The sequence below is a fragment of the Pteropus alecto genome, unplaced genomic scaffold (genome assembly GCF_000325575.1).
Source record: "Pteropus alecto unplaced genomic scaffold, ASM32557v1 scaffold131, whole genome shotgun sequence".
Classification (NCBI taxonomy): Eukaryota; Metazoa; Chordata; class Mammalia; order Chiroptera; family Pteropodidae; genus Pteropus; species Pteropus alecto.
The window spans coordinates 19,439,072-19,463,883 of NW_006434709.1; the positions used below are offsets into that span (position 1 = coordinate 19,439,072).

The window sequence follows — 24,812 nt, forward strand, 5'->3', positions numbered from 1 at the left end:
AGGTCCAAAGCATAGAAGAGAAATGACCATAGTCACAAACCTGGTGAGTAGCTGACTAAGTTACACCCAGGTTCTATAGTTCACTTTTTCTACCATATTACTAGGATCAAGTTAATGATAACCTATGTCAAAATAGCATGTTTTCAAAATAACAGATCCCACAAACAACTCTATAAGAAATTAAAAAGAATTCAATACCAGAAACTACATAATAAACATGCATGTTTGGTTTTCCTAAGTTTAATGGACTTTCTTTGCTCAATTAAGTTAGCAGATGATTTCCACAGAGGTTCATCTAGTTACTCTTGTGATTTCTCATTTTAGCTACAAAAAAGGAATTCTCACCAAAATACTTTTCTACTTGTGAAATCATACCTCATAAATCTTTATTTGTCATATCTAGAAAATTTAAAGACTTTCTTTTAAGAGATCTTGCAACTAAGAGTGTTTTTTTTCCACAGTAATAAATTATAATTTACATCTACCTGAATTTTGAAATATTTCATTTCAACTCAAACTTCTGTAAGTTTCTGCATCACAGCAATCATTCAGAATTTCTGAGACAAGAAAGAAAGTAGTTTAAAGTTAAGGAATGTATTAACTTGTGACTGATACACAGACATAAATTTAGAAGGACCTTATTTTTGAAAGCATAAATGACATTATTGCTGATCCGTACTTTATAGAAATTTCCAGCTATGTAATATTGCCATTTCTACTTTAAAATGCAGAGAAATTCAATTGCTTCCATTTTTGAAAGTTTGAGACTTAAAAATTATGAATGCTAGCATTCTTGAAGAGGAACACTGTGAGTTTGTAATTTCAAAAAGGTACTGGAGTTCTCAAACATTAATAGGCAGGTATATTTCCAACAAGTGGAAACACAGAACTGTACCAGCAAAAGGAGCAGCCAGCAAGAATTTTAATCATGATTGGGCTCAGTTTTTTGCTGGTTTTGACTTCACAAAAGTGCATATTTAGGAAGCATCTTCTACTAAGTAGAAAGCCATCAAGAAACAGCATTAGAGGTTGTTGTTTAAATATGTCTCGAACCGCAAATGGAAAAGCAATATTTAAATTTGATATTGCCTCCAACACCAAACATTCTTGCGACTCTAATATCCTCTGTGTCCAGGATTAGTGGAAAACACTAAACATTTTGAAAAGGTCATCGAACCTAAGTAGATGAATGTTATCTTTCCATGCATGTGAATACTTGGACACAGGAGCAATAAAAAAGAGAAATGGAGAGAATGAGACAAGAGGAATGATATGGAATGTACTTTGCTAGAAACAAGTCATTGGGAGGAATTGCGGGGAGTTGGAGAATTTGGGTAGAAAAGCCTTGAGGGAGGGGAAGTCTAAATCATTTCAGCAGGCAGTAACTCCATCTGGCTACGGATTCAGGGGAATCTGTAAGGAGGGAGCCAAGGGTGATAGAAAGGAGTGACTGTGGTAATCTGACTGCAGAAAGATGGCAAATGCAGAGATGAGGAGAAGGCCATAGCACGAGGTAGGAAAGTGCCCAAAGCATCATGAGAACCTGAACTACGGTTGTTTTTTTTCTCTTTGCTTATTCAGTCAGATCTATCCAGTTTTTTTCTCTCCTTTCCTACCATCTCCACACCTCTGCCTCCACTGCAAGAAAAATCTGTTTTCATAGTCCCAAGTTTGTTTAACTTAGGCCTTATGTACCCACTAAATTATTTGTGGAAACAAACTAGTAATCATTATTCAGCGATGACTTCAGCATTAATCAATCAGAATTGGAATGATACCATTTTGTTCCCAGTCAGCCCACTCACAACCGCAGACCTCCTTGGGCTATAGTGCAGTAACTACAGCTATTCTGCTGCTGATTAATGGACTGGACAGAAGAGTGTTGGAAAGGCCAATGCAACTCCCTCAATGGCCCAATGCTTTTCTGCCAGATCAGCTTAAAAAAAAAGGCAGCTGATTATGTAAAACCATGTTAGCCAATACCTGTATTGTTTGCCTGAATTATAAAGCACAACAGTACATCCTGTTCTCTTGCAATTTATTACAAGAAAGAATATGAGAAAGTCTTAGACCATGCCTATAATATACGAGATAGCTAGACAATTCCGTGCACTCCTACACTGCCCATTGGAACATGTCATTTACATTCTGATATAGTAATGATTACTCTCAAAATTAGATGCAGTACCACTGCCACTTCCCCTCTCTGCCTAGATACCCCTGAATGGTGACTCTCAGAGGCAGTGGAAGAAGGACATGCTCTTGCTAGCTGTCACTAAGTAAAACCAAAAACTTAACCTCATACATATAGCTAATTCGCCTGCCTTTTCCAAATCACATACCTAGTCCACATATATCATTGCTACAGAGAAATCAGGTTCCCCAAGGTCATCCTAAGGGTGTCTGTGGAAGATAGCTGGACCCATGGGACATTGCCTTTTCCTCCACAGAGGGACTTTCTCTCCAGAAACACTCTTCGGATGGCCTTCTGGGGTTTGTGCACTCTCAGAAACCTGATTTCTCTTGTGTGAAAATATGGAGAGCCAGGAAGAATGGAGCACAACATGATTTATCCCTGAATCCCTCATCCTGCTGGATATGCCCCAGGATAGAGCTATTCTTGCTGTCACAAATAATTCTGCCCTGAGTGGATCAACGTGTTTCCAAATATGTCTAAAACTCTAGGTGCAGAGACTTGAGTGCCAATTAAAAAGGGCAATTTAGAATAGGACAGAGGTTGGAAATTAGAAAAGCCACGAGGCATGGTGATATAGTAAAAGGCCAGTTCTGTCAGTAACCAGTTGCTTGCCTTTGGTCATTACGCCCAGGTCTGTTTCCTCAAATCTAAAATAAAAGGAATTTGGTGAAAAAAGCTTTTAAGAAATATTGGTTTCTGTTCCCTCTGTATTTCCCCCCTTTCTCTCTCCCATTCTTACTGGTTCTGTGTGTCTTTGCCGCAGGAGAAACTTGTGGCTGGACTTTCAGGCTTTCGCTCTGAATAAACCCATCAAGGAGAATATGATTTGAGGAGAGCTATATTTCCCCAGAAATACAGCTGTGCAGATCTGTTCTCCCAGAAACAGCAAGGATGTTACCCTGCTTCATGGCAGTACCCCTGCTATGTATGCCTCAGGGAGGCTGTGTCTTTGCCAAAGAGTCCCTCTTTTCTAGAAAATAGCAGAGGGGCAAACCCAAAGGGACCATGCAGATTGGGACTGGCCTATGTGGAGCAATGATGGGAAGGGCCTACAGATGTTCTCGTGCTTAAGATGCCTGGTCCCAGCCAGAGCCCTCAGTAAGTGTACAAACTATACTTCAGACTGACCTGAGTTGAATTTCCTGTTCACACAACAGCATAGGGGCTCCAAGTTTAGGTTGAATTACCATACTCTGAAGACTCTAAGGAAACATTAATGGTAAGATTACCATTAGTTTGTGTCTCATTATTAGTTATTAAAACTAAGCCTAAAAAATCTTGCACACCATAGGAAATCTGCTTTCTTAGCATTGAATTCACCAAGGGTTTACTTTTCCTGCACCAACCCTTTTTGGCCTTCATGTTTTCTCATTTGTGATATTTTATTGAGAAGTATTTTCAGTGCAAATACAGTGTATGTGTGCACGTGTATACACATATGAGATCATCATAATATTATTCTACACCTTACTTTTTTTCCGCTTAATAATATGTCTGAGATATAGACCTATCTCTTTTTTATTCATTGAGTTCCCACCTAACAGACATTCGCTTCCACCATTACCCCAACTTTTTAGCAATTACAAACAGTGCTGCAGTGAACATACCTATACATAAGTCTTTGCATATTTCAGTGAGTTTATCTTACAGACTAGCAGTGGAATTGCTAGGCCAAAGGATATGTGCAGTTTTAATTTTAAAGCCACTTTTTATTATGAAATAAAACACAAATACAGAAAACCAAACTAAACAAATGCAGAGCTTTATGGATTGTTACAAGGTAAGCACCCTGTTAACCATCACTCAGATCAAGAAACAGAATTTGGTCGCTATGTCAGAAGCCCTCCCTATGCTCTGTGGCAATCACAACTATCTCCCTTCCCCTGAAAGTAATCATCATACCGACTTCTATAGAAATCGCTTCCTTCTATTTTTTGTGCTTTTATCAGCCAAGTGGCATCCCTGAACACTGTAGTTTAGTTGTGTCCATACAATTTCTCAGTTGAAGAGCTTAGGGCATTTGACTTGTAGAGTTTCCTGCAGTCTGGGTGATGCCAGTTGTATTCTCTCGATGCAGTTCAGCATATTCCCCTGTCCTTCATATTTCATGCAGACTGGCAGCTGGATTTGGAGGCTTGATGAGACTCAGGTTTTGAGTCTCACTTTTGGCAAGATGATGGATACGTCATTAGGAGGTACTTAATGTCTGGCTGTCTCTTTTTGTGACTTTAGCAAATATTGATGCTCAATACCTAGATCCAATTAATTTATTGTGGGCCATAGAATATTCTAATTTTGTTTTTCTTTTTCATTTATTAGATGGAATAGTTCTATAAAAGATACCTCCTCCTATCTATTATTTGTTTAATCACTTGTACGATTCAGAAAGAAAAGGCAAGTAAATGCTCGATTCTTTCCCCTTGATTTACCAATTTTCAAAATAATGAATGTTTCCTGTCATCCTACAAAGGTGATTTTTTATTTTAGTCATCACGAACTCATATATTCATCATATTTTATGGGTTTCAAGTCATTGCAATCATTGTTCTTATTGCAGCTAAATTTGTCCCATCTTTGGCCAGTGAGTGCCTCTTTCATTGGCATTTGAACCCTTTTGACATGACCCTCGTAGTCTTTGGTAGCTTCCTTGTTATCTGATATGACAAGATGTTCTAACCTCATCTTGTATATCTCATGCCCGAGACCTGGAATCTGCCATTTCTCCGACAAGCCATGGTTTCTTTTAGCAGGAAATGGTGTTTCAAAACCACAATCTAGGCACTAAGTGTATTCATCACTTCTCTGTTGGTCATGGATTCTAGGCCTTTTCATATATCTATCTATATCTATATATATTTAAAAATAAAATCTTATAAATTTATTTTGATACTTCCAATTAAAATTTAGTACAATAGGTTTACAAACACAGTAGACTCAGAACAATACTAATACCACCAATATGACTGCTCAGAGTTACATTTTTTCATTTGCATTCTGTATTTGCCTCTATTTTTTAAAAGTAATTTTTAATATATCTACATTGTCAGAGTATGTAGCCATTGTATACTATACTCACTCTTTTATCCCTCACTTTATCCTGATTCTACAAGTAGCTACGTATTTTAACATTCACTAGTCTTCGTATTAATATGGCACTAGTCACTCTGAAGATTGTTTTCTAGTAGATACACAGGAAGGGTTCACAGGAGCAATATTCCCTGAGTTCTTACATGTTGATAACACTTTGTGTCCTTTGTACCAGAAAGTCAGTTTTTCTTCAGACATAAGTGTTAGTATTGAAACATCTGATTCTAATTTAATTTTCTTTCTTATCACACTGTCTTTTAAAAACTATATATGCCCAAAGGAATTTTTCTTTAAAATTCAGTGATTTTATTAGACCATGTCTTGGATCATTATTCTGAATCTCAGGTACATGGTATGCTTTTTCCATATGTAGTTCTATATATTTTTTTAATTTCATAAAAGTTGCTTAATTATTGTAAAAGAAATATTTTTTCTGGTCCCTTGCTTTGTGTTTCTTCTTTAGGGACTCCCATTATTGGATGTTGGCTTTTTTTTGCCTATCGAAAATATTGGTCACTTTCTCTTCAACCTTTTTCTTTCTTCATTTCATATAGATTTTTAAGATTTTCCCTCCTTTTTACATTATATGTATTTTAAAGTATTATTGTTGCATTTATTTGTTTTTATTTATTGTAATTTTGTTTTTATTTTTGAAATAAAAATTTTTATTAAATATAAATAAAAATATTCTTTTCTCAGTTCTGCTTCATTTCTGATCTTTTTTCTAATTTTGATTCATGTTATCCTTTCAGGTATCGTGTAACTTTTCTAATTCCTTTCACTTCATTTTGAAATGGTAAGTTACAATTTTTCTTTCTTATTTGAAGACTTGCTTCTCTAGAGTGATTTCATTGTAGGAATGTTATTCTGCTCCTTATTCTCTTTTCTCTAATGTTTGCACGGGATTTGACCTTCATCCTTTTCTGTTGTTCAATTGTAAAATTATTTTTCCTGAACTTTTAGCGGGAGACATGGTTTAGTTAAAAGGCATGGCTCAGGAATTAGAAAAGCTAACTTCACTGAGGTCCCTCTTTTGCTGTTTTTGCAAAGTCTTCAAAAACAAGGTGGCTGGTTTTCTGGGGGTTTCTGGCTCTGTCGTTCTCCGCATTTTTATCTGAAATTTCATTTCCTTTGTCTCTGTTATCCTAGTCCAGCTCAATTTTGATGCTACTCCCCACAGTTTCTCCTCATTGTGGGCCCTGTCCTGGGAAGATGCCCTCCATGGCTCATCAGTCTCAACCATTCATAGGGTTTACATGGCTTCAGCCTCTTTAGTCTATCTGACTGGGGGTTCCATGAACTCATCACCACGGAGGGCAAAATTCTTCCAGATTAGCTACTGGTATCACATTAGCCTACTATACTTTCTAGTGAATGCCCATGGGCTATTTTTTGAGCTTTACTTTTCACAGATCTTTTGGGTATACTGTCCCCTTTGCTTCCTCCTGCATAGGTGCTGACGTAATGCACGTCTTGTGTCTAACCCCTTCCACTTGTATTTTGACGTTCATGGAGCTACTTTCTCATCTGGCTTTTTCTGTAAATATTCCAAGAGTTTTTAGTTTTGCTATCTAGTTACATGAAGTGATCTGGGAAGATTCAAAGCTATACTGCCACCTCTCCTATCTTTGCAGAATCCTCTCCTCGTTTTAAAATTTGATAGACACTACCAAACTACCCGAAGGGTAATATGTTTCCTGAACATTTGCTTTAAATGAATAGATCTCTATTTCTAAACAGCAAAAGGAAAAGGAAGAAAGTTCTAGGAAGAGGCTATAGATCCTACATGCATTTTCATTCTGAACCAAAAGTCTGTGACTAGGTATCAAAGAGCTTTGTAAATAAGAGCTAGTGGGATCTCAAATTCTGTGGAATCCTTACAGAATCTTAATGGGTTTCTCTGAGATGATTAATGAAGCTGGAGGATGGGTACATACTGCCTTTCAGAGGCCCATTCAGGAGGAAGAGGCATATGAATCCTTCCATTAACTATAGCATCTTTGAAGCAGAAACTGAAGATCTCTGCAGGGTCAAGTTTGAATATAAATATGTTGGAGAGTTTATTTGGGCATCTCTCAAACCACAGGTCACATGTCTGTTTTCTTTAGCTTTCTTCAAAAATTAAGTCAGCTGGGAAGGACAGTTGGTGTTTATTATATTCTCTATTTCAACAGGCTTCTCATTAACAACAAGCAGCTTCTGACAGGAACTTTTAGTTATATTCTCAAAAAAACTAGCTTTTCTGGACCTCACAGTTTACATCTATACTATAAAAATGAGTCTAACACTTCTAAAACTAGCAACTCAGAGAGTATTGTCTAGTCAACTGGTACAGATATTTAAGATAAAAAAAGAAAACATTTTGTATTTGATTTATCTTTCCAGACTGATGTGTGGAAGAGTCCTAGTCATTGACTAAATTATATATTTTAAAATGTTAGACTCAGTCCTTCTTCCTTACGCTTGAGGAACATTTGTCCCAACATCTGTCCCTGTGAATTTTGTGTTCACTCCCAATTCACTGATATACGGTGCCACCTACTCAGTGTCCTGATCATGTAAAGTTGAAGATGCCACCTACATCCTCAAGCAGCCCGGCTGGCATCGAACCTGTCACTAAAAAACTCAGGATGAAAACTCAGCGGAGGCTTTCTTTGGGGAGTTTTGAGGCCAATGATGATTCTCCAGACTAAAAGTACTTAGAATGGACAGGTCAGGGAAAGATTGAAGACACACTGAAGCACCTATACTACCAATTTCATCAAGTTTAAAAAGAAAAAAAAAAAAACCAACTTTTCTTGACTGAAAGGGTACAATGCTGCCTTTTTAAAAGATATACCAATGAAACATTTAAAAGTATCAGTTTCTAAAACCAATTCATTTATTTAAATGTATATTGCTGTCATAGTTATATTAATTCTACAGAATGCTAGCCCATAGACTGTCTCAAAGGTCCCGTAGGGAATATTACCTCCTAAAAACTTAAAACCCATCCATTCCATCCATTTCTCATTAGTTCACCACATGATTTCCATCCATAACACAGGAGTCTAGTTTTAAAGTAGTTAATTATTACATAAATGCAAGTTTCACAATTGGCATTTGTGAAAGTATGACGTATCAACAACTGTATTTTTAAGTTCCATGCACAGAAGATACTGTTAATTGCTAAAAGTTATTTGGCTTAAGAGACCTATTGTTTTCCTCACTACACTGGCTGCACATTACCTAGAGAATGAAAATTCTTTTCTTTTTGTTGTGTTTTTAATGGACACCCTGTGGGGAAAAAAAGATGAGAAAGAATCCCTAGAGGCCAGAAAAGAAAAAGAAAATGGAGTTTAGTGAGGAAGTAGACATAGTTAAAGAGAGAATGGAGTGCATAGGGAATAGGAGAAGGTTTGTTGTTTGGTATTTTTCAGGAGAAAAAGTGTTATGTTTTTTTTGTTTTGTTTTGTTTTGTGTGTTTGTTTATTTTGAGCATGTAGACGAGTGCTTAAGTGTGTATAGAAAACCAAAATCAGAGAAGAGAATGCAGCAGCAGGCAAGGAGTCTTAATGGAATATTCTAGACATATTTGCTGCAGTAGGGCTGTTTTGTTTGTTTGTTTTTTTGCAGTGAGGATATTCACACAGCAAGGAAGAAACATTGATGATAGGATTGATGAAAGGATTGATGATAAATGGTTGTGTGAAATACTGACCTGCTTATTATTAAAGAATTACATAGGTATCAGCTTGGATATATATGGAACCATGGTTATGTATACCTTGTATGCTATCGCCCACTCTTCTGGAAAGCATACACATCAGTACAAATACGAAGAACCAGAAAAGTCCCAGGAAGGCCTCAAAAATGCCTTGAGGACTGGTGACTCACTGCAGCAGGTAGAGCACTTTGCAAAGATAACCAAACAGGAACATGATTAAATTTTATGAAAATATGAAGTTTATATACTGTATAATCAGGAATGATTCACCAGATTATCCAACACTAAAACTAAATGGGAGAAGGAGCCTCTAAACTTTGAAAGAAGTAATTTTAGAATATGTAAGAGGAAATTCTATGTTACTCTTTTAGTTATAAATTCATCATACCAAGAAATGCTAGAAACATGAACAAAACAAATACTATAGGAATTTAGGTAACTGCATAAAGAACTAATGAGTGGTTAAAGGGAGCTAGACCTATTTGGGATATGTCTATAATTTTGTAAGGACGATGTACTGATGATCATTTTTATTCTTCTGCAAAAACATTTGTTGGTTTGTCTATCAGAATAGTCTTCTGAATGAACCATACTAAGTCTTACCTACTGTGACGTGCAGTACCTAGCACAGTACGTGGTAGGAAGCAGGCAATTGGTCTTGGCTTGATTTGCTGAATCCCTTTGTATACCAGAGAGGTATGGCCTTCAAAAAACTGATGATGTTGACCTAATATCCTAATATCTAATTTGGATGAGGAAGCCACTTGAGCAATGCAGATAATTGTCATTAATAAATAAACAAATGGAATGAATTGCTAATAGCAATGGGATGTTAATGCACAGGGTGCAAGGCTGGGTTAAGACTCCTGAGTTCCACTGTGGCTTCTGCTACTGCCTAAGGAGTGGTCCATTCCCTTAGGTAAGTAAAATAACACTAGTAAACAAGGCTAGACCAAGATAGATGGCCACCTTAACAGGCCAATTTGGTACTGCTTCAAACCCATGTTCTTTACATATGTGCCTAATATTTATTTAAAGAGAGCCTGACAACCACAAGGGAAAGAACATAGGATAAGTCTTTTCTCTATTGGCTTGAACAATTTAGTTCCGATTGAGACTTGTACATTCTGCTCAGCAGAAGAGCTCTGCAGTTAACCACATTCTACCCCTGTTTGAAGGCAGGTGAGTGAACTTCTGTTGTTACCTGAGCAAATCTCTTGCGAGTTTCCCACCCCCAGAAGCTTCCTGAAGGGGTCCTAGCAAGCATACTTATCTCTATTTTATTACATTTCAGTACACAGATGGATTCAGTGGACAGACTGAGTATACATTTCATTTACAGAATGATGCCTGGAGTATCACTTTTAATTCAACTCTTCAGATAAAACGGAAGGAAGAGTACTACTACTACTACAGCAGTGGCCCTAGACGATCACCAGATTGGCATTCCATGAGGACAGAGATTTTGTGTTACTTCTGTATACCTACCATCTAACTCAGAGTGGGCAGTTAGAGCCTGCTTACTCAAGGCTGACGGAAATAGTGCATGGATGATTGAAAGAAGGTAACACTGGGTCACTCTCTCATTCTCCTCTTTGTTTAGTCCATGAAGGCACCTTAATGACCACCATACTTTATTCTTCCACTGACTCATGGTGAGAATCAATTAAAGTTTATGAAAGGAGGAGGCATCTTTGGGAGAGGGCTACTCATTTCATGCTGGCCAACGGCACAGGAAGTTCAATTTTTAAAGCTCAACTTTGTAACTATTCTACTCTTCTCGAACAGATCAAATGCATTGTATTAGATTGAGCTATATGACATAGTCTCTTTCAACCATTTTTGACCTACAAAGAGGCTAAACATAGTGAAAACTGCACTGTTTTCAGCATGACTTGGTGGAAAGTACATGGAGATCAGATTCTGGAGTTCTGAATTCAAGTACTGTGAAATTTTAGAGAAGCCATTTACCCTCCCCCATGTCTCTGTTCACTGGATAAATATTGAGCTTCTGTTAGATACAAGACTGTGGGGAACACTAAGATGTGTGAAATAAAGTTTCTGCCTCCTTTAGGCTCATAGTTTACTGTGGGGAGATAAAATTCACCTACAAAAATTATAAATCAAAGCAGTATATGATGGCATCCAAGTTGCCTTTTTAAAATTAACTTCATCCTCAGCAAGAGAAGCTACTTCCTGTTGCAATAATCAGGAATAGAATATAGAAGAGAGGACAGTTGAGCTTGGGCTTAGGATGATTAAGTTTCATTAAGCAGAGAACTGGAGGAGGCCAGTTCAAGCAAGTCACACAGCAGGAGCAAAGGTACAGAGGCTGAAAACACAAGGCTATTCTTGTGTGGCTGGACAGATGGTTTGTGTGGGTGGGATGTGGGAGATAAGACTAGAAACCTGTTTCTTCCATGGCATGGAGTAGGCACTTTTTCATTTTAGTTGCTACACTGAATAAATGAAGTAAGGAAAATTGGTAGAAAGAACCCCAGAACGGGAATCAGGAGGTCAGACATCAGTTTCGTTACCAAGTCCCTGGACTCCCTCAAACAAGCCACTCTGGGGTTGCATTATTTTCAGCTGTCAAATAGAGGTAATTTGAGTAGTCCCTACATGGTTCTAAGAGTTACAAGGGTGAAATGAACAATCAGAAGGAAAATTTTTGGAAAAGAAAACTGCTGTGCCTTTTTCCCTAATATGAATTGCTATGGATAAAAGTAAATTTAGAAACTCTTGGTAACAACAAATCTGTTTACCTTATTCCTAAAATATATTGCAGGGTATTCTCATTTCTCAGTTACAAGTGAAAGAAGCGAGGGTGGGGGGAGCCCAGATTGTGATCACCTGGGTCAGACAAGAATACAACAGTCTCTTAGATGGAGGCATGGACAGACAGTATGGAAATAGCTGCTCAATATCAAATGAAAGGCCTATCATGGCACCTGGAGAGAGGCCAGGGGAGGAGGCCTCCTGGAAGTAGGAGATCAGATGGAAGAAATCGTTGAGCCCCAGGAATATCATCAGATTGCAAAAGCCTCCTGGTGTCCTTCCAATTCTACACCGTGCCCTTGCTCCAGCAGCTCATGACCCATGTACAGGTTTCTGATGCAGAGCAGGGAGAAGTGTTCTTTTCTTTGCCAGCAACTTACCTGGAGCCAATCTTCTTTGGCAGCCAGCCACCAGTGCAGGATGGGTGTGCCTCCATCCTGCTTCTTGGATGAGTCTTGGTGTTTTCAGCCAACTTTCCTAAGCCCTTAGCTGCCAGAGTGGACTCTACCAGGTCAGATTCTAAGAACAGCCCCACATTTCCCAAATGAGATTTGGTTTGACAGATTCTCCTCTGCTGACCCAAATCAGGTAAGATGCCCTTCAAGAAATCCCCTGTGCAGATCCCAGGAAATGTGTCTTCTTTTGGTGCTTACGCGCTATGGGTATAAGGCTACTGGCAGACAGACCCAACCATGTGGCACTGCCACCAGAGCCGCAGGGAGGAGCAGCAATATTCTGGGGAGTTTTCCGTGGCACTCCTGGCCAGAGTCATTGCCATCTGTCAGGTCCATGACCAGATGAGCTCATTTCCCACCGTGCAGTGAATTATTCTAGAAAATCTAGACCTGCCCTTATGGAGTGTGTGTGTGTATGTATGTATGTATGTATGTATGTACACACACACACACACACACATATATATATGCCTTACTGCTAAATTGTACACCTGAAATTCACTGTATTTTGTTAACCAATGTTACCATAATAAAAAATAATTAAAAAAAGAAACGAAAATCTAGAGGTAAAAATACCTGTCATTTCTTTGTGTGCCTGTCACTTACATCAATATTATTTCAGAAGGATTGGATGGTGCTCATGACATGTGTCAGCTACCACAGGATGACTGAGTTTCAGAAAACTGTCGTTCATGGCATTTGAGTCTGTCAATGTCCTAATATCATAAAAGAAGATAAAGGTTAGGCCTGAACTATGACTCCAAGAAGACAAGCACAGAGCGCAACAGTGAGCTATTAACAGGACTGGCATTTCACAGCAGAACTGCCATGAGCGAGATCGACATTACTTAATAACACCTTGGCATACAGCAAGCAGGGCGTTGTTTGGCAGCCCAGAAAAGCCCTGTCAAGACAGGTGAGGGTCTGAGCCTTGAGACTGTAGATTTGCGTGCTGAGGTGTCCAGGAGGACTAGGGTCAAATGAGGTCTCTGAATAATAGGGATAACGACACTCTTGTGTGACTCCTGAAGACCTAGTAAGATAAAGTAGTGAAGAGCATGTGGATAAGCTCTGTAGGGTATGTCATTACAAGTCTACAGTATATAGATTTATGTATTTGATTATTTGTAGCTTATTTTTATATAATGATATATATATACACACATATATATACACACACATACAGTAGACATTTATATACTGGATGCCATTATTTCCCACCATGAGAGGTAGTTTGTAGAGTTGGGAGATACATATAGAACACGTTTCCACTCATCAAACAAAGCATCTTGGCGGGATTAATTGGATATGTAGGATTTTAATTCTCTGATACTTACCTTCTGGAAATGTGTCCAAAATAGTTTCACTAAAGCACAATTCCAAAATAGACACTGGAATGCTTGGGTAGGGTCTGACCTGGGCTTCCTTCCTGTATGAGTATTGGATGGAAAATGGTTTTCTCTTTTAGCAACTCTTCTTCCAAATAACTCCAGCCTGTTCTGTTCAGTCCTTCACTGTGTCTCTCAGTATTTATGGACTCATTTCCCTTGGAATTGTTTAGTACATGCTGCTCTGTGATAATTCTTTTCTAGTAAGCCAGACACTCCCCAGTACTGGGATCCGCTGCCTTGTTAGCCAGGACTTCCCCAGAGAAGGAACTGGTTCTTTCCCATCCAGCCTTGGATGCTCATGGGGCAGAAGCACACTCTGTACTTCCTGTCTCCTCCCTTCTTGTAGAGGGGGCTGCTGTTAGCTGACTGACCTCAGGTTACTCTCCCACCACAGGGTTGAAACAGGACTGCAGGCAAATAAACCTTTTCTTTATAGAAAAAAGATTCAGTCATGGCCAAAGCTAATTCAGAGACCATGCAGTCCACCAGGAATTTTCAGGTAGCTCATGCATTGAGTCCGCTCCTTCTCTTTGTTTTCTCTTGTGCTCTCCTGTCCCTACCCTTCTTTCTGTTTAATGCTTTATTTTCTGTAAACTAGTTGGAAAGTCTTGAAAATGGGAGAAAGTCTTGTACGTCTGCCTTGTACATTTTGCACAAACTAAAATAAAACAAAAACAAAAAGTAAAACATACTGCAAAGCCCTAACATTGCCCTTGAGTTTTTGTTGTCAGTGGGTGGCGTCATGGCTCATGAGCTGGTGAAGTTGGGAGGTGGGTGTGGGGGTGGTGATTGGACATCTATTAGAGAATTTTGGAGCCCTTCTCTGAGCTTCACCATATAATATAGCCCGAAATTATCTGAATCAGTTTTGGGGCAACTGCTTGGCCTAGAATTGTCCCCTGAGTGCTTTTTTTTTTTTTTCTCCTTAAATGAATTGACTGTATTTAGCAGAGTAAAGTTTGTGTTTTTAATAGCCTGAAAAATGATATCCAGATGCTCCATACAAAGGAGGGGGCCCTGCCTCTAATTCTGAGCCTGCCACAGTCATCCTGAGCCTGGTCCCTCCCACTGGACAGTTGCCCTGAGCTCCCTGCGGGTCTACCTTGGGAGACCGCCCGGGAGCTCCAAGTGGTCCTAAACCCAAGGAAGGAAGGCAAACCATCTGGAATGCATTGTCCAGATCGGCTCCACATTGCCCAGGCACCCTGACAGCTTCTTGGGACTGTTCAAGGCTTGGATTTAATCCATCAGACTCTCCAGTCAGAGACCTCCAGACCTCTCTTTTTCTTCTTCCAGAATCTGGATTCCATGGAGGCACAATTAGACTTGCTGGTTAGTCACTTCCAACTCTGGCTTCTCAGGAAAAGGACCAAGGTGTGCTGTGAGAGACACTTTCCAGCAGCTCTTGGACTAGGAACAAATAAAAAGATGGGAATGGTTTCAGCAATAATCTTTTCCTCTCCTCTCTTTCTAGTCCCACTGCAATATCCTGACCATCCACTAGCTCTGATGACTGACACTTATTTGGAGAGGAGGAAAAAAACTCGTCCCATTCCAGGATGCTTTGGGGAGTCTTTGTAAAAATGGCGTTCTGGCTCTCCATATCAGCTCCTCACCATGCAAGTTCTGCTTGGGAGAAATAAAAAGAAGAAAGTGGTTAGGAAAGGTTTGGAAGTCTTCTCAAACTAAATTACAAAAAAAAAGATTGAAAGTTAAATTTTTTTTTTCTTTAAAACCATAAACCCCTAGAAACTATCAATGCATGTATTGCAAACTATGTTTTCCTAGGGTTAAAAACAGAATGCAAGAATTACTAAATTGTTTCTTTACAAAGGCTAAACATTTTTCCTACCATCTCATCTTTACTACTGATTTGTTTCTTCATAGACAAGAAAGAGATCATTTTCCCCAAAGCCCTGAACAAGGGAACACAGATTCCAAGTTAATTGGATCCAAATTAAAGAGAATCTAGTGTGTTTCATATCAAATTAAGAGAATCTAGTGTGTTTCATATCTCTCAAATGGCTAAAGTGCAGTGACAGTGAATCCTAGAATAACCTGGCCCCATCATCTAAGAGTTCCCTTTGGAGCCTCCAGCATGTTTAGCAAACAGGGAGGTATGCTTCATGGCCCTGCCTGAGTTGTCCACCTGCCAGTTGTTTCTGGGCCAAGCGCTCGTCTCTGCTTCTCTCAGCCCCACTTTTAGCCACTGCTCATCCCTCTGGTGTCGACCACCTGGAACTAGTAGATTACAGCCTAAAACTGAGATACGATGCTGCTAGCTACACATGAGTCTCAGCAGAGGTGAGTGGAGGAGGCTACACTTTTCTACATTGTCCTGTTTTCTCATTCTCCATGTCACCTCCACAAAAGCTGTAGAGGTATATCAAGATTTGGAGCGAGGAGATCATATTGTCCCACAGCAGGCAAATTAAAATTGAACAGCAAAAGTGTACACCACATAGGGAATCTCTTATTGGCTACTTTCCCCCTAGGTTCCAGCTTCCTGCTGTGTCATTAATACTACTCCAGTGTTCTCCTAGACTCGCTATGTATTTTCTCCCTTTTCCAGTACCTAGCATTTTTTTTTTGCAGAATAATTTAGCCGATTCTTTGCCTCCTTTCAGACCAAGCCTTCAGAGAGCATCACCTTCATATATGAAAAGGGCACTGTGTGGATGGGTCAGTGTATCCTTTCCCCACGCTGGGGAAAAACTGGAAGTGCTTGTCCTCTTTAGGACATCTCTGTATTGGATCTCACTGGGCAAAAAAAAAAAAAAAGGAATGTGGGTAGGGCGAGATGGGACTGGAGAACTGATCCAAGGCAGAAGCTGGCTCTGAGAGTGTCAGTGATAGGCAGACAAGCATCCCAGGACCATGAAAATCTCAGCTTTGATTTCTTAACATGACAATCTGGCAGCCACAGTGCAGCCCTAAAGAATTCAAGAGGCAGTCAGTTCTCAGTCAGCCTCTGGGTGGGCAGACACCATGTAGGAGGTTTGCCCATGGGCTGCAGGACCCAGCCACCAGGTTTGGGTGTAGGCCGACACTGCAGCCCAGGAACAGGACCAACAGAAACATCGTCCTTGACCACTGGATGATCATTCAGAGTGGAACTCCAGCCTTAGAAGGGGACTGGGCCGGTAGGTAGGACAAATGTCAGATACCAAAGTTGAATCTTTGATGAACATGGAGACTATAGAAAGAGCTGTAATTCAGGGCCATTATGCATGACCAGTAGTCACTGAAGAGCCCCCAGATCTACAGTTCATTTAACAGCAAGACTATGAAGGGAGTAAAGTAGGACCTAGGCCTTTGGGAGTGGGCATCTGGCTGTGGGAACAGGACCTGATTCTAAGTCCCACTGGGTGATGGGGTGAGTGGGTTGGACTGGGCTATTTATATACTGAGCTAGCAGGGCCAGTTGGACTGGGGAAAGCAGAGGAAGAAGAAACAACGTGGAGACTAGTAATCTTCAGCCATAAAGGATAACATGTTTATTATTAGAACAGCACCTCCTTGGCACTCTGGCCATGTACCAGCCTGAAGTGGTGAGGAAAGCACCAGATTAGGAATCAGAAGTCTCTGTTCTAGTTTAGCTTTAGCCAATAACCAGTTGTGGGCCCTTGGACACGTGTTTTCATTAAGTGTTGGGCTTCAGTTTTCTCATCTGTGACATCAGAAAATTAGGCTAAATCAGTGGTTCTCAAAATGTGGTCCTCAGACTGGCAGCATCAGTGTCACCTGGTAGCTTACAAGAAATGCAAATTCTCAGGCTCCACCTCAGAACTATTAAATCAGAAACTCTGGGAGTGAGACTGAGCAATGTGTGCTTTAACAAACCTCCAGGATTCTCATGTACAATAAAGTTTGAGAAATACTGGGCTAAATAATTTCTAGGTCCCTGCATGCTTAAATGCCTTCGGATATGTTAGGAGAAATGAAATATCTTTCTCTCTGTCTCTCTCTGTCTCTCTCTTTCTTACACACACACACACACACACACACACACACACAATCCCGAGCCACGTATAACTTGGCCACCAGTAAAATATCAGTCTTCTGATTTTGTAGTTAAAAATCCCATGAGCAGGTCTTCACTACATGTCCCAGAAACCCAGTCTATGTCCTTTTTCCCCTCAGCCTGTCACTAAAATCAGAGCCTGCCTCTGAAATAGATATATTAGTGTTCTAGTCAGCAGGTAGCAAATTGTATAATAAATTTTCGTCTCCTCTACCTCCTGCCCAATTAGCTAGAGATGAGAAAGAAAGATTTACTCTTTTCCACAAGCAAGGTCACAACCTGGAGTCATAATAGAAGCCAGTTTCCATCCTGGCTCTCCTGAGGCTGCTGCAGCCGATTGGCTGAGAGGCAGGTAGATCTGCCTGGTAGCAGGGATATAATAGGCAAAGTGGTGCAGGGAGGAGAACCAAAAGGGAAGAATAGCTGTACTGAGCCTGTTGCCTTCTAGTTAAAAAAAATTATGGATCTATTTATAACCTGTCTTGCTCCACAAAGGATTTGAGGCACTGCCTTCTTGTTGGAAAACCCCTGATGCCAATACTTGGCATCTGAGGCTGTGGACTTCCGTGCTCCAGCAAGGGGCCAAGTTTTGTTCACACGGTCTCTGTGGAGGGTATAATGGCTACTCCAGGTGGTCTGTTCCAAAACACCCCTCTGCTCACCCCTTCGTTCTGCCTGCCCCCAACAGAGAAAATGTGGTCACCACAATCTTGTGTCTTTTTGTTTTTAAACCTCATAGCTTAACACCCGGCTTTACGTTTTTCCATTCAGAGCAAATAAATGCGATCCACTAGGAAAACATTCAAAAGCCCAGGCTGAAGAGTGGTTGTCAAAGATCTGTACATAGAGGAATTCTTCAGCTTCCCTCGGCAATCTGTTCCTCATGGGACCATGCCAATTAACCCATCAATCATCACTCAGATGCATACTCTGAGTTGATTTGGGTTGGGGGGATTTAAATAAAGTAATACATAGTAAGTTCCTCTAAGAGAGCCAGGTGCATAGTAAATGCTCACTCAGTAAGTGTCACCTAAACAAACAAACAAACAAATAAACAAACAAAAACACCAGTAATGGACATGGATTTGTACCGGGACCACGTACATTCTCTTTGAGAGAAAATGGGCTGGTGCTATGGGTTCATCTAGGTTTGTCTCCCTGCCTCAGTCTCAGTCCCCAACTCTGGCCTCTTTTTCCATTTTCACTTATCTCCTTAGCATAGAACAGTACTCGACAAGTAAGTCACTGCTAGTTTTTTTTCTTTTTCTGAATAAATAATCCCAGTTCCTTAATAAACCTCCCCAAAGGAGGCTTATGATGAAGGTTTAGTACCTTTATGATGTCCCTGGGCCTCTGGGCTATTAAAAACAGAGACAGCTCAATCGCTTTCTGACATTGGCTGAACTTCCTCATACCAGGTGGTCTTGTTCTGATTCCCAGAGGCCTTGGTCCCTGGACTTCAGATATGTTCTGGTCACTGGCACCACCTTTCATCGCCTACTGTGCCCCAAGTGGCCCTTGATGCTCTGAATGTAGATGCTCCTCCCTGTTCCTGCTTCTATCCATGACACTCCCTGTTAGGATTCTTTCTGGAACTTGACAGGTCAAATAAAAATTTACAGGAAAGATCCAAGAGCAAAGAATAGGCAATACACTTCTAAAAAAGAAAAGATTTACCCTACCAAATATCAAGACTTATTATTAAGTTATAGAAATTAGAACTGTGTTATTAGTACAGAAGTATATTAATAGACCAATGGAATAAAAGAAAAAAATCCAGAAAAAGACCCACACACATATAAATATACAACAGAGAAGGCACTAAAGATAGATAAGGGAGAAGAGGGTCTATTCAATAAGTGGTATTAGAAAATTGGTTGCAATTAATATGGGGGAAAAACAAAATAGATCCCTACTATATACCAAAAAGAATTTCTGATAGAATAAAAATTTAAATGTGAAAGGCACAATTTAAAACTTTTAAAAGCAACTATAGAATAACTTTATCAACTCAGGATAGGAAACAGTATCTCAAATAAGTCACAAAAGGCACAAACCATAAAGGAAATGATTAATACGTTTTTCTACATTAAAAGTTCAACTTTTAATTCATCAGAATTCACCTTAAAGAAAGCAAAAAGATAATCCAGAATGTAGGAAAAATATTTGCAACTTATATAATGGTAAATGATTAGTGTCCAGAATATAAAGGACACCAAAGAATCAAGAATAAAGAAGAATAGACAAAATATATAAACAGGCATTAACAGAAAGGAAACATGAATGGCCAATGAATAGTGAAAAGATGCTCAATATTTAATGTGTTTTGCAGTGAGATACCTATCCCATACCCACAAGATCAGCAAAAATTTTTAAGGCTAACAATAACAAATGCTGGAAAGAATGTGGGGAAACCAGAACTCTCATATCTTATCAGTGTGAATATAAATTGGTACAGGTATAGGAAAACAATTTGGCATTTCCTGGAAAGGACAAGATAGGTACACCCTGCAACCCAGCAATTCTACACCCAGGTATGTACCCTAGACACTCTCTCTCTTTCTCCATATCTCCATCTCCATCTCCATCTCCATCTCCATCTCCATCTCCATCATCTCCATCTCCATCTCCATCTCCATCATCTCCATCTCCATCTCCATCTCCATCTCCATCTCCATCTCTGTATCCATATCCATATGCATATCCAAATCCAAAGACATATACGAGAATGTTTCATGCCACATGCTCAGAAAAATCAACCCAAATGTACATCAACACTAAATGAACATGTACATTTTGATATAGCGATTCAATGCAATACTACACAGATGTGAAAATGAACAATCACTACACACATTAATATGGATGAATCTCACAAACAACATTGAGTGAGAAAAGCAAGACAAAGAAAAACAGTGTTGTTTCATTTACACAAAGATCAAAATCTAGAAAAACTAAAACTATATTGTCAGGGACACAGATAATGTATTAGTCAGTGCTCTAGCAAGAAAGAGATGGCACACACAAACTGGGTCCCTTATTAAAGGGACTCTTTACAAAAATGTGAGTTGGGTTAGAGCAGGCATTCTCAATGAGTTCTTGGGGGCAAAAAAATTACATCATCTTCATGTACAAAGTGCAGGAGATATTTATAGTACATAAAGAGATATACAGTGTGTCTGTGATATCAAAATATGGTGGGAAAGATGATTAGGAAAAAAAAATCTAAAAAGGCTACTCAGCAGGAGGCAAAAATGAAAAAAAAAAAAAAAGATTAAGAAACACTAGGTTTGGGAAACCGACAAAGAATGGTGCAGTGCCTTATGGCTAACAATACAGTCAGGAAGCTTTATCATCCCCAGGCCAGAAGAGGCAAGGAGAGGGGAGGGGAGGGAATAACTGTATGGGGGCGGGGGCAGGGCTGCCTGCGTTTGGTAGAGGATTGCAACCAATTTACGGTGGGTAACCCAGCAGGAAGGGAGCACGGGAGCAAACACCCTGACCCCATTCTTCTCATCTTTTGATCTCTTGTCAGTGCTTCACTTCAGCCAAACCCATCAGGAATCAATGAAGACTGGAGAATGGATCTGGAGGGCAAATGGGAATTACACAGCAAATACATGTGGTGAAATTATAAGGGACAAAGGAATCATTAGCACACATTGAGCATTGTGGTTACCTCTGGGGCCAGGAAGGGAGGGAGGGGTATAATATTGGCGATATTCTATTATTTAAGTTGGGTGGTAGGTTCGCAAGTGCTTGTTTTATTCTTCTTCAATAATACGTACATATTATTTATAGTCATTTGCATATCTTATCCATTTCATATAATATTTTTAGAAAGTTAACCTGGTGGTAACTAGGTAGGTGAGGTAAAATTTAAAAAAGCAATCATTGGACCTGGAGACAGAAAAGGAGGATTAGAATCTAGGTTTTACCACTAACTAGTTGTTTGGGATTAAGTTAAATTAGTTTCTTCAATGAACCCTGTTAGAGGCTGAGGAACCCCAGCCCCAGGGGGTTCTACTTCCAGGTAAAATTATATACAGTTTGTGAAATCATGTGATACACTAACTGGTGCATAATAAATACTTTTTCCCTCTTTTCTATTCTACCTATCCACGTCTGTGTCCTGTTGTTTACTCTCTTACAAGTTCCTGTGCTTCAGCCAACCCGATCTCCTCTCTGACCCCACCAGGGCCTAATGTCCCAGACATGGGTCCATGTCCTGTGTCCTTCCCACCCTGGTCCTACCTCGTGTCAATCAGCCTGGCTCAAGCCCCACCCCAAGCTCCACCCCTCTAGGATGGCCTCCCTTTGGCTCCTACGGTGCCTTCTTAGTCCCTTACAAATCATGGACATTAATAAGAATTAAGATATTATTGCAGAAGCTCTCATCAAATGTATTGGAATTATTGTTGATGAGACACTTGAAAAGTTGGTTGGAGCTCATAAGACAATGAAATACCAGCCTTAAATGTCTTATTTTAACTTAAAACATAGAGATATGGGTTTATTTGCCAGTCTTATGATGAGAAGCCTGGGCTTTTCATTTGCGCACGAATTCCTCATCATCTTTTCTTGCATCACTGCAGTTTCTCTAAGGTGGAGCAAGAACACAGTCACTTGAGAAGCCCAAGGTCACAGAGCTTGCAACAGACCTGGTACCAGATGACTCTGTATTCCTCAGCACAGCGCCGAGTGGAGGAGTGTTCTATAAATTTAGTTGAACTGCAGAGAGCAGCTTGGATGGGTGCCCGAGAAGGGCTGGGATGGGAACAAAGAGGATAAGCTGTGAGATGCAGGCGAGTGCCAAAGAAAACTTGACTTAAATTACTGTAACACTGTCTCTGGTGGTCATCTCCAGATCAAATACCGGGCATAGCTACAAGCGTGCACACACGCGCACACACACACACACACACACACAGAGCTTTAACCACTGTCTGTCTCTTATACCCGGTTGCTCATTCTGGGACTTAATACTTTTCTGGTGTGTGTACTGGGAAGTAGGCTTGGGAGGCTGGGAGGGAGAGAGGGACATGGATGGTGAGAGAGGCAGGCTTTGGCTTCCCTACTAAACTCCGTATCCCCGGCATCTCCAGGCCCTACTTTGTCCAGTCTGTGCTCCAAGGTCAGAATCTAGTCCACAGCTATTTAAAAGTCTTGACTTGGCTCTGGAATGCTAGCAAGCTCTAGCAAAATTAGAGTTCATAAGTACCGTTTCCTAAGGCTGTTGATGCTTCATGTGAGAGACTTCCCAAATCCCAAAGAAGCCATCAGTATACGTATATGCATATATACACATGTATGTATATATGTACATATGTGTGCATGTACGTGTGTGTGTGTGTGTGTGTGTGTGTGTGTGAGATCCTTCCCCTCACTTCGGCCAGGCAAATACAAATTGCACAGGGAGTCAGGAAGTGGCCTTTCAGTTCATGGCTCCTACATTTTGTTTTTGCTCATAAATAGTATCTTATTTCCCTCACATTGGGCAGTGCTCTCCCAGGGTGCAGGGGAGGGCATGCAAGTCTGGCCTGTTTACCTTGGCTGGGCCTGCCCAGGTGTAAAGCATAAGGGCACTGGCCCTCCCCCTGGCAGCTAGCTGTGGGGGAGCACATGGGCTGCAGAGGGAAGGATGGCAAGCCTGAGGCACACTGGTTCCAGTTGCTGGGGCAGGAGGAGTGGAGGAGTAGTGATGTAGAAATCTAGGTGATATAGAAGCCTTTTGGTGCTATGTTTTCTCATCCTTCTGCCCACTTACAGGTCCTGATTTAGGAGAGTTAGAGCATGGCTGTACAACCGCTGCCTCACTGGAAAAAGAATGAAAATTCTTGATGTAGTTCTGATTAATACTTTTGTGAATAGAGATCATTTATTTCCTGTATGATTTAGGTTCTTGAGAGATTTGGGCTGGGCAGGAGAAGTCCTTCTTTGAGGACAAGGGTAATCAAAGACTGGGTCAGAAGGTCTTAGATGGTAAATCCCTCTAGAATAGCCTACTGATTTTATAGATGTTCAAACTATAGCCCAGAGAGGTTCACTGACTTGCTCCAGGTCACACAGCTCATTCGATGGCACACTTTATGAATCTTTTTTTTTTTTTAAGTACTGAATCATCCGGAAAATGTTCATTAATTTTTAGACAAAATAAGAGCAAATTATCAACTGGCTTCTTTGTTTACCAGCCTCGTACTTTGTTCAAGTTTTTTGCCCTCCATTTCTTCCTCTGTAAAATGGGATAAATGACACCTCCCAAGACCACTAGGAAGGTAAGTTAATGTGTACGAGGCATCTATCTCCAGCACTTTAATGGCCAATAAATGCGAGTTCCCTTTTCCTTCTCTTAATATTCGTTTTCTCCTCCCTGCCCTTTAAAAACACAATAAAGAAAAATAAAATAAATTCACACCTTATTTCCTTCACAGACGCACCTCAAATCCCCATTGCAATGAAATGCAAATAGATATGTCTTAGCCAACCCATATAAGTCAATGGCATTGTGACAGGTATCGTGGAAAGGACACTGGGTGCAAGGGCTGAGGCTGGAGCGAGGGTGGATTTACTGAAGAGAAAAGGGCTCTGGATGGAAGGTCAGAGGAGACTCTTCACAGTTAAAAAAAGAAGTGTGCTGAAGGAGGAGAGGCCTCAGAGAGGGAAGGGAAGATGACAGTGACCGCAAGAGATGAGTAATAATGCTTTCCTGGTGAGTACTCAGAATGCCATCCGTGGGAGTTGGATTAAGCAAAGAAGCCAGTGACGACTGTGCAGCCCACAGATCCCAGGAAGGCAGCAAGCGGGGCACTCAGCACCGGTCCCTAGGGCAGGAACAGGAGTGTCGAAAATGTGGGGGCTGCCTGGGGATGAAGTCAAAGGAAAAGACACCTCCCTCCTCTGCAGCATCATGAGCTAAGGGAAAGATGTGCTCAACCTCGTCAGTTTTTGGTGGCATGGGCTGAGAGGGGCTTGCCAGCTTCATATCCCAGCCACCAAATTAGTGATTCTAAAAACTGTTTTGTGTTCCGTACACTTCTTCTTACAGCGCCTATATTAGATATGCTTGGCAATGGAAAGCAGACTATTTGACTTGTGTAACAGATATTTTCACATACAGCATACATAAAAAAAAAAAAAAAAACCAAGAAGTGTCATAAAATATTAATCTGGCCTC

General features: G+C 40.3%; 1 long non-coding RNA gene across 1 annotated transcript in view; it reads left to right on the plus strand.

Annotated features, from left to right (window-relative positions):
• Window positions 1-12,361, plus strand: part of LOC112477902 — a 24,647-nt gene extending 12,286 nt beyond the window's left edge. The window contains exons 2-3 of the long non-coding RNA XR_003045655.1: window positions 6,037-6,080; window positions 10,285-12,361. This is a non-coding gene — a long non-coding RNA (uncharacterized LOC112477902). The remainder of the gene's footprint in view (window positions 1-6,036; window positions 6,081-10,284) is intronic.
• Window positions 12,362-24,812: the final 12,451 nt, after the last annotated feature.